Source organism: Rhinolophus hipposideros (assembly GCF_964194185.1).
Source record: "Rhinolophus hipposideros genome assembly, chromosome: X".
In the NCBI taxonomy this organism is placed as follows: domain Eukaryota; kingdom Metazoa; phylum Chordata; class Mammalia; order Chiroptera; family Rhinolophidae; genus Rhinolophus; species Rhinolophus hipposideros.
In genome coordinates, this window is record NC_138046.1 from 104,744,503 (window position 1) to 104,755,018 (window position 10,516).

At 32.9% G+C, this 10,516-nt stretch overlaps 1 pseudogene across 1 annotated transcript; it reads left to right on the forward strand.

The window, feature by feature from the left end:
* The first annotated feature begins 581 nt into the window (after nucleotides 1-581).
* LOC308495139 (high mobility group protein B1-like) lies at nucleotides 582-1,201 on the forward strand (annotated as a pseudogene). Its single transcript has one exon. The product of its transcript is annotated as a high mobility group protein B1-like (transcript).
* The last annotated feature ends 9,315 nt before the right edge of the window (nucleotides 1,202-10,516 follow it).

Sequence of the window (10,516 nt, forward strand, 5' to 3'; positions counted from 1 at the left end):
GACAAAATAGAACGTAATTTATCATACCAATTAGTGGAAAAAATATAAATGATCAAGCTATTATATGCCAAAAAATGTGATAAAATTCAACATGTTTTTAATAATAACTCTTTGTAAATTAGGAATAAAAGCTATGACCACAACATCATAAAGTGTATATGTCTCAAACCAGGAAATAACACCATATTAAATATTGAACACAGAGGCAATCTCACTAAAGTGAGAAATAAGATAAGGATATCTTTTATCCCTATTGTATGAGTATTGCAATTTTCTTCTGGAATGTTTTTTCAATGATATACATTAAGGGAAAGAAATGAGGTGTAAATACTAGAAAGGTGAGGGGGGATCAAAGTTTGAAGAAAAGGGATGGCCAGTTGGCTCAGTTGATTAGAGCGTGGTGCTGATAACACCAAGGTTGCCAGTTCGATTCCTGCATGGGCCACTGTGAACGGCGCCCTCCTTAAAAAAAAAAAAAAAAAAAAAAAAAAGTTTGAAGACTTTGAGATCCATAGAGACAGCGCCAGGGCAAGTACTGGGCCACTCTGTGCTCACTGAGGAAAAATAATTAAACGGGCAAAAAAGACCCTAAGAAGTCAAGAGGCAAAATGTCATCGTATGCATTTTTTGTGCAAACCTGCTGGGAGGAGCACAAGAAGAAGCACCCAGATGCTTCAGTCAATCTCTCAGAGTTTTCTAAGAAGTGCTCAGAGAGGTGGAAGACCATGTCTGCTAAAGAGAAAGGAAAATCTGAAGACATGGCAAAGGCGGACGAGACCTGTTATGAAAGAGAAATGACAACTCACATCCCTCCTAAAGGGGAGACAAAAAAGAAGTTCAAGTGCACCCAAGAGACCTCCTTCGGCCTTTTTCTTGTTTTGTTCTGAGTATTGCCCCCAAGTCAAAAGAGAGCATCCCAGCCTATCCGTTGGTGATGTTGCAAAGGAGCTGGGAGAGATGTGGATTAACACTGCTGCAGATGACACGCAGCCTTGTGAGAAGAAGGCTGCTAAGCTGAAGGAACACTACGAAAAGGACATTGTTGCATACATGTCCTTTTCCTATAGGACATGTATGCAACATGTAGGAAATATAGGAAAGCCTGATGCTGCAAAAAAGGGGAGTTATCAAGACCAGAAAAAGCAAGAAAAAGAAGGAAGATGAGGAAGACAAGGAAGATGAAGAGGATGAGGATGAATAAGGTGGTTTTAGCGCAATTTTTTTCTTGTATATAAAGCATTTAACACCCCTGCCCCCATACAGAACTAGCTCCTTTTAAAGAAAAAAATATAAATGTAAAGCTGTGTAAGATTTGTTTTTAAACTGAATAGTGTCTTTTTATGTATAGCTAACACACTACCAAATGTGACCTTAGACAGCCCTGTCCTAGTTATAATTTTAATAGCCACTAACCTTGCCTGGTACAGTATGGGGGTTGTAAAGTGGCATGGAAATTTAAAGCAGGTCCTTGTTGGTGCACAGTGCAAATTAGTTATATATGGGCATGGTGGTTTTTTTTTAATTTTTAAAAATTTATTTTTCAATTACCATTGACAGACAATATTATGTTTGCTTCAGGTGTACAAAACAACATAGTGATTAGACATTTATATACCTCATGAAGTGATAATCTATTACCAATAAGTCTATTACCTTATCCAATAAGTCAATAGTCCAATAAGTCTATTACCTATCTGACACTGTAGTTACTACAGTATTATTGACTATATTCCCTATGCTGTACTTTACATCCTTATGATAATATATTTTTTCAATTATAATTGACAGTCAATATTATTTTATATAAGTTTCACAGTGTAGTGATTAGACATTTATGTAATTTATGAAGTGATCCCACTGATAAGTCTAGTACCCATCTGACACTATACATAGTTTTTACAGAATTGACTATATTCCCCATACTGTACTTTACATCCCCATGACTACTTTGGAAACACATATTTGTACTTCTTAATCCTTTCACCTTTCTCACCTAGCCTCCTAACCACCCATCTAGTACCCATCAGTTTGTTCTTTGTATCTATGGTCTGTTGCTGTTTTGTTTGTTCATTTATTTTGTTTTTTAGATTCCACAAATAAGTGAGATCATATGGTATTTGTTTTTCTCTGTCTGACTTTCACTCACTCAGCATGATACCGTTTAGGTCCATCCATGTTGTTGCAAATGGTAAGATTTCATTCTTTTTTATGGCAGAGTAACATTCCATTGTATATATGGGTATGCACCACAATTTCCTGATCCAATTGTCTACTGATGGGCATTTTGGTTGCTTCCATATCTTGGCTATTGTAAATAGTGCTGCAGTGAGCATAGGGGTGCATATATCCTTTTGAATCACTGTTTTGCATTTCTTTGCATAAATATCCAAAAGTGGAATTGCTGGATCATAAGGTTGTTCTATTTTTAAATTTTTTGAGGAACCGCCATACTGCTTTCCATAGTGGCTGCACCAATTTGCAATCTCACCAACAGTGCACAAAAGTTCCCTTTTCTCCACATCCTTGGCAACACTTATTGTTTGTTGATTTACTGATGATGGCCGTTCTGACAGGTGTGAGGTGATATCTCATTGTGGTTTTTATTTGCATTTCTCTGATGATTAGTGATGTTGAGCATCTTTTCAGATGTCTATTGGCCATCTGTATGTCCTTTTTGGAAAATTGCCTATTCTGGTCTTCTGCCCATTTGCTAACTGGATTTTTTGTTTTTTTGGTATTGAGTTGTGTGAGTGTTTTTAAAAATAAATTTTAGATATTAACCCCTTATCAGATGTATCATTGGCAAATATCTTCTCCCATTCAGTAGGATGTCTTTTCCTTTTGTTGATGGTTTCCTTTGCTGTGCAAAAACTTTTTAGTTTTATATAGTCACATTTGTTTATTGTTCCTTTTGTTTCCCTTGCCCAAAAAGATAATCAATAAAAATATTACTAAGGTTAATGTCTCAGAGTTTACTGCCTATGTTTTCCTCTAGGAGTTTTATGGTTTTGGGTCTTACATTTAAGTTTTTAATCCATTTTGTGTTTATTCTTGTATACGGAGTAAGAAGGGGTCCAATTTAATTTTTTTGCATGTATCTCTCCAGATTTCCTACCACCATTTAGTGAATATACTGTCTTTATCCCAATGTATATTCTTGCTTCCTTTGTCATAGAATAAATAACCATATAGGTATAGATTTATTTTGGGGCTCTCTATTCGGTTCCATTTATCTATGTGTCTGTTTTTATGCTGATACCATGCTGTTTTGATTACTACAGCCTTGTAGTATAGTTTGCTATCAGGTGACATGATATCTCCAACTTTGTTCTTCTTTATCAAGGTTGCTGTGGCTATTTGGGGTCCTTTGTGGTTCCATATAAATTTTAGGATTATTAGTTCTAGTTCTGTGAAAAATGCCATTGGTATTTTGATAGGGATTGCATTGAATCTATAGATTGATTTGGGTAATATGGACATTTTAACTATATTAATTCTTCCTATCCATGAGCATGGTATATGCTTCCATTTTTTTTGTGTCTTCTTCAGTTTCTCTCTACAATATCTTATAATTTTCTGAGTACAAGTCTTTTTCTCCCTTAGTTAAATTTATTCCTACATATTTTATTTTTTTTGAAGCAATTATAAATGGAATTGTTTTCTTAATTTCTCTTTCTGATGTACCTAATTTCTCTTTCTGATGTTACTACTTTACTAAATTCATTTATCATTTCTAACAGTTTTTTTTTTTTTTGTGGAGGGATGGTAGTTTTTTTCATCTTCAGTTGTCTCTGATGCAGCTTATACAACATAATTGTTGTTCTGTTAAGTGAATACCACTCTATAATTGTAAAAAATAATTGCAGCTATTTTCTTGACATTCTGAATGCTTCTAAGTAAATACAATTTTTAATTAAAAAATAATAAAACGAGATCTTTTATTAACAACACAGTCTGTATACCCACAGTATCTATAACCAACTTCCTTAGTAAGCATGCAAAGTATAGTTTGCCTTATTTTATACTACATGCTTTCATTTCCCTCTCTAAAGGAAATTTGATCAAAGATTGGCTCCTGACCCAAAAGCAGTCATTCATAAGGCAACCAAGAGCATCTCGCATGCTCAAATGAGGTGATCTTTATTCATTATCTCTGAACCAACCAGATCCTATTTATTAGTGTGAACACACCAAGGGACACAGTCACTAGAAAATCTTAGAAGCTGAGACACACAACAGGGAGAAGGGAATTAGTATCAGTCAAAAGGGAGTAGTTGCTTTGAATGAGAGAGGGGAAGCAGAGGGCAATTAGAGAGGGGGAAGGAGATTCAGGCAGAGAAGCTGAGATGGAGGAGCTGAGTCACAGCTGTAGTGCGCTGGAAAAGTTGTTTTGCCATTCCATCTAGAGACTATTCTCATTACATAGGCCTGATTGGAGATGCTGTGAAAAGTGGAAATAGAAGTAAAAACAGAAGGCATTCCGAATGTAGAACCATGTCTTACAACCTGATATTGCCAAACACAGATGCCATTTGTGATAGCAACACAAAATATTAAAAACCAAGTAAAATGTCTATCAATAAAAGACCTATTAAAATTTTTAAATATTTAAATCAAGAATAAGTGAACAAATGGAGAATTTTATATCAGAGCAGAGAAAGTTCAATATTCAAAGATGTCAACTGGACTAAAAATAATTCATAAACTTAAAATGCAATTTTAATGAAAATATAAACGAGATATTTACAAACTTAACAAAGCTGTTTTAAATTTCCTTTAAAAAGTTCAAATAGACCAGCTACTTCCAGGAATACATATTAAAGAAATACTCAGATATCAGTCACACGAATGAGGATATTAATTATGGCATACTTTATAATAGTAAAATCTGAAAATATCTAATATGTGTAAATAGATTATCCATACTAAGGAAAATAACTAAGTTATTAAAATGCTGCTGTAAAAAATATTTAGTTACATTGGAAAATGTTTATGGCATATTTAAAATGAAAATTAAAGAGATCTATATATTAAGTACACGTTTTAAACAACTATCCACTTGTGAATAGTTATCACTCTTAAGTTTAGTCCAAAACATTAAGACTAGTAATTATATTGTAGGTATTTTTATTTTCTAATTAGCATAGTTTTGAATTTTCTAAAATGTCTCCAGTGAAATTTGATAATAAAATAATAACTGCTATTATTTCATAAAAAGAACAGATTAGCAATGAGACTGAAACAGCGTAGCAAATAGAGCTGAAAAAGTGTTTGTAGAATAAATGAATGAATAAATGACCAAGATAATTTTGAGAAAAAGACACTTGTATGTATGGATCGTAAAGTTCACACTAATAATATTATAACATTTTCAAATCACAATAATTTACCAGTGAAATGAATGCAAGAAAAATCAGTTAAGTGAAGTAAAATAAAAAGTTCAGCCACAAACCCAAGTACACAAAATATTTTAGTATGTGACACATTAAAATTTTTCAGTGTGTTCATCACCCAGAGTCAGTTCTTTTTCCATCACCATATATTAGACTCCATTTACTCTCTTCTACTAAACAGGTTTTAATATATCGTGATGGAAGGAGAACTGACTCTGGGTGGTGAACACACAATGTGAGCTATAGATAATGTATTACAGAATTGTACACCTGAAATCTATGTAAATTTACTAACAATTGTCACCCCAATAAACTTTAATTAAAACAAAAATTTTCAGTGAGAATATTTAGTGAGGAAAGGGTCCACCATCCCATAAGCTGCGACAATTGGTTGAAAATAGGAAGGGGGATAAAAAAAACAACTCTACATCCTATATCATGAAGTACCATAAACATTTTTAACAGGAAAAGACAGATAAAAAAATATTTGCAACAGTTTTAGCTACCTTAATGTATACGGGTTTTTTGATTCCAGGGAATAAAAAGAAAAGAAAAACAAGTACTACTTATAAAAATTGCTTATTGGTTTTAGGACATTAATAAACAACTCAATGGAAAAAATACAATTAGATAAACATATACTATTAAACTTAATTATAAACCAAAGGAACATAAATTGTCACAATATCTAATTTGTGCTTCTGAAATGATTTTTTTTAAAGTGGTAACTCTATTAGCTAGAGTTTATAGGATTAAAACAGCTATACTTTTCTGGGAGGTAATTGGTTTGTGTGTATCAAAAGCTTAAAGTATGGCCTAATGATTGAAGTTCCAGGAATCTGAAGAAATCAAAGATTCAAACCAAGATTTATGTACAAGTGTATTCATTATGGTGCTACTTATTTCTAGCTAAATGCTAGAAACAACCTTAATGACCAACAGAGAGAACTAATTTAATACATTAATTTAAGAAATTATTTATATAATATACACTACTATAAAATCACAGTTTAGAAGATAATTAACTGGAGTAAAAACCACCCACACTATAATATCAAGTATAATCTTTGGATTGCAAAATAACATCTACAATATGAATGCAATTTCTGTAGAGTAAAAATTTGTGTTTGTGTATACTTTAAAAAACTCTGAAAACAACTGAATACCAAAATGTTAATGCTTATCTTTGGATAGTGGGTTTACAAGGGTGTCTTATTTTCTCTTTTATTCAATTATACCAATCTCAAATTTTCTTCAAATAATATATTTACATTCATAATATAATCTCCTGTTATATTTCTTCAATTCAGAGAATTTCTATTGTGTTCTTTTTTTTTCAGGAAACATTCTTATTTATAGCACTTTACTTAGTTCCAACCCACCTTCTCTTCTTCATGCCCTACTTTATTTGGCTGTTTCTTACAGGCTGTGTTAAGGTGCATTGAAGTCTATCTTCTTTATAGTTCCAAGCTGCTGAAATGTAAAGGCTATGTAAAGTCTGTGGTTTATATTCCACCATTTTGTGTATAAACTGTATATACTCAGTAAATACAGATTGAATGTATGAAGATTACTAAGTGTAGGAACTGCTGTGATCACACAGACACTGAGTAAACCAAAGAAACCAATTCATTCTTTTTTTTTTTGTTAAAGATTTTTATGTCTTGGCCATCATAAATAAATTTTCAATGAACATCAGAGCACATATATCTTTACGGATAAATGTTTTCAGATATTTTGGGTAGGTACCCAGGAGAGGGATTGTTGGGTCATATAGTAATTTTATTCTTAACTTTTGAGGGACCTCCACAGTACTTTCCATAGTGGCTGCACCAATAAATTTTAATTTAAAAAAAGAAAGAAAATATATTTTTATTAATAATATAGCCAGCATACAATATTATATTAGTTTCAGGCGTACACCATAGTTATTCAACATTTATATACCTGAAGAAGTGATCACCATGATAAATCCAGCAACCATTTGACACCATATCACTTTATCACAATATTATTGACTATATTCCCTATGCTGTACATTATATCCCCATGACTTGTTTTGTATCTGGAAATTTGAATCTCTTATTCCCCTTTACCCTTTCCCCCTTTTAAAAAATTTTCAATTACAGTTGACATTCAATATTATTTTATATTAATTTCAAGTGTGCAGCATAGTGGTTAGACATTTCTTTATAATTAAATTGAGTCACTCTTTGGAAACCTGTATACCCATGAATCCAGGAAGAGTGGGTTATCCCTTCATTTATGTTTCCTCAACACTAAGCACATTCTGTTTTATAAAGATTATCACATTAGTTTTGTGACTGTCTTTCTTGAGACTGTGACTTCTCATCAATTTTATATATCTGCAGCATCTAGGAATGTTTGCCCCATCATAGGTGCTCAGTAAATGTTGTCATTTTTAAACCATTGTATTGAGATATGATGGACAGACAGCTGTACATATTTAATGAATACAACTTGACGAGTTTGAAGATAACTACACATCCTTGAAACCATCACCACAATCTATGACATAAACATATCCATCCCCGTAAAACTTTCCTCCCACCCTCTTAATTATTATTATTATTATTATTATTATTACTATTATTATTTGTGATAAGTACTACTCTAAATAAATTTTTAAGTACACAACACAGAATTGTTAACTACAGGCTCTATGTTGTACAGTAAATCTCTAGGACTTACTCATCTTGCATAACTGAAACTTTGTACTCTTCGACTAATACTACCCCATTACCCACTCCCTCCACCACCTGGAAACCACCGTTCTATTCTCTGTTTCTATGAGTTTGACTATTTTAGATTCCTCATATAAGTGGCATCACGTATATAGTATTTGTCCTTTTGTGTCTCACTTATTTCACTTGGCATAATGTCCTCCAGCTTTATCCATGTTGTTGCAAATGGCAGGATTTCCTTCCTTTGTAAGACTGAATAATATTCCATTGTACATATATACCACATTTTCTTTACCCAGTCACCCGTTGATAGACATTTATGTTGCTTCCATGCCTTGGCTATTGTGAATAATGTTGCAATGAACATGGAAGTGCAGATAGATATCTGTTCAAGATCCTGATTTCAATTTTTTTGGATAAATACGCAGAAATGAGATTGCTGGGTCACATAGTAGTTCTGTTTGTAATTTGTTGAGGAACTTCCATACTGTTTTTCAGAGTGGTTGCACCAGTTTACATTCCCACCGACAGTGCATAAGAATTCCCTTTGTTCCACATCCTCACTAACATATATATTTAGAATAGTCATACTAACAGAAGTGAAGTGATGTTTTATTGCAGTAAATGCTTTTTAAAGAAATGAATGAATTTAACTGTGGAAAGAAGAATATGGAAAACCGGAACAGTGTTATAGTGAAATAGAAAGGATCCTGGGGCTGTAGGATTTGAGTTTGTCCTCTTCTGGGAATTAGTTATAGGATCTAGTCATAGGCTCTTGTACAGGTCACTTCTATGTTAAAGGAGGCATTTGGATTATATTATTTAAAAAAAACATTTTACCTTTTAGTTTTTTCTTTTTAATTAAAGTTTATTGGGGTGACAATGATTAGTAAAATTACATAGATTTCAGGTGTACAATTCTGTATTACATCATCTATAAATCCCATTGTGTGTTCACCATCCAGAGTCAGTTCTCCTTCCATCACCATATATTTGACCCTCTTTACCCTCATCTACCACTCCCCTCCCCCCTTACCCTCTGGTAACCACTAAACTATTGTCTGTGTCTACGAGTTTTTGTTTCTTCATTTGTTTGTCTTGTGTTTTTGAGGTTTTCAGTTTTATATACCACATATCAGTGAAATCATATGGATTAGATTATTTTTAAAAGCTCTTTCGACTTTGACAATCTGGAATGCTAAGAATGGATTTAACATTGCTGACTGAATATTAAGACAGACCGAAGGTTTTGTGTTATATTTTTCAATTTATTGTAAATTTTTTTGCCTACAGTGGGATTTTTCTCTAGTCTTGGGACCCACATATTTCATCTGTCTAACTTGTAGCAAATGAAATTGATATTTTGACATGGGAATAGCAAAATGATCTGATATGTAGTTTTTAAATATTTAAGAAGTGAGGCTGAAGGGGGAAGCAAGTATATATACACATGGTAGAAACAGTCTGTGAACTCATATTAGATCTTTAGGGAAGCACTGTAGAAAGGTAGTATACTCTTTCCACACTTACAGAGAAGTACTTCTTTCCAGTAATGGGCTACCTTAAAATATAATTTTTACTGTCAAATGTAACTTTCTGGACTATCCACATATAGGAAAGAATCAACACTGTCTCAAGTTGAAATGCAACATGTAACAAGCTTTCATATTAGTAAATATCCTTTTACTGCCACTGAAATGTCAAGGATACATTTGATGAAGTTTTTCACAATGCAGATGTCTTTGAAAACATCTGTGACTTATTACAGAGATCCAACCAATGCAAATAATGACTAAAGTTTATAACGGTATTGAAAGCACCCTAAACTCAAGTGATCCCAGTGTCAATAAGATTTTCCTCAATCAAGACGTGTCTTTCTCTGATTCAAGAGAGGAAATAGGATCATCCCAGATGTTTAAGTCATAGGTGAGGGCGTTCTGGTCCTTAGGCTCAACTTAGCCTTTTCTTTAATTAGATCATGTCTCCAAGATAATCTTTATTGGAACCACATTTAAAAATAGCATTGCAAGTTATTGATGGCAAAAGTCTTATAGGTGATAAGTAATGGACAGTATTTGAGAATACAGCTACTTTGCTAGAAAATAAAATGCAACATCCTCCTTTTTTAAGAATAGGAAATTGGATTTTTAAAAAAATGTTAAAATGAGGCAAAGAGGATTTCAAAATATTTAGTTTGTAAATGTTAGAAATTGGTATAATATTTAAAATATTTTTATATATTATATGAACATATATAAAAATATGTAAGTTCATCTATAGGATTGGACTAGCATGTCGACTTTTGTTTACTTCTATTATATTTTCTGCTACTCTTCTCTGTGTATATGCCGTGCGCGCGCGTGCATGTGCACATGCACATGCACTTATGCTTGCAATTATTCCTTGAGTATATCGTTC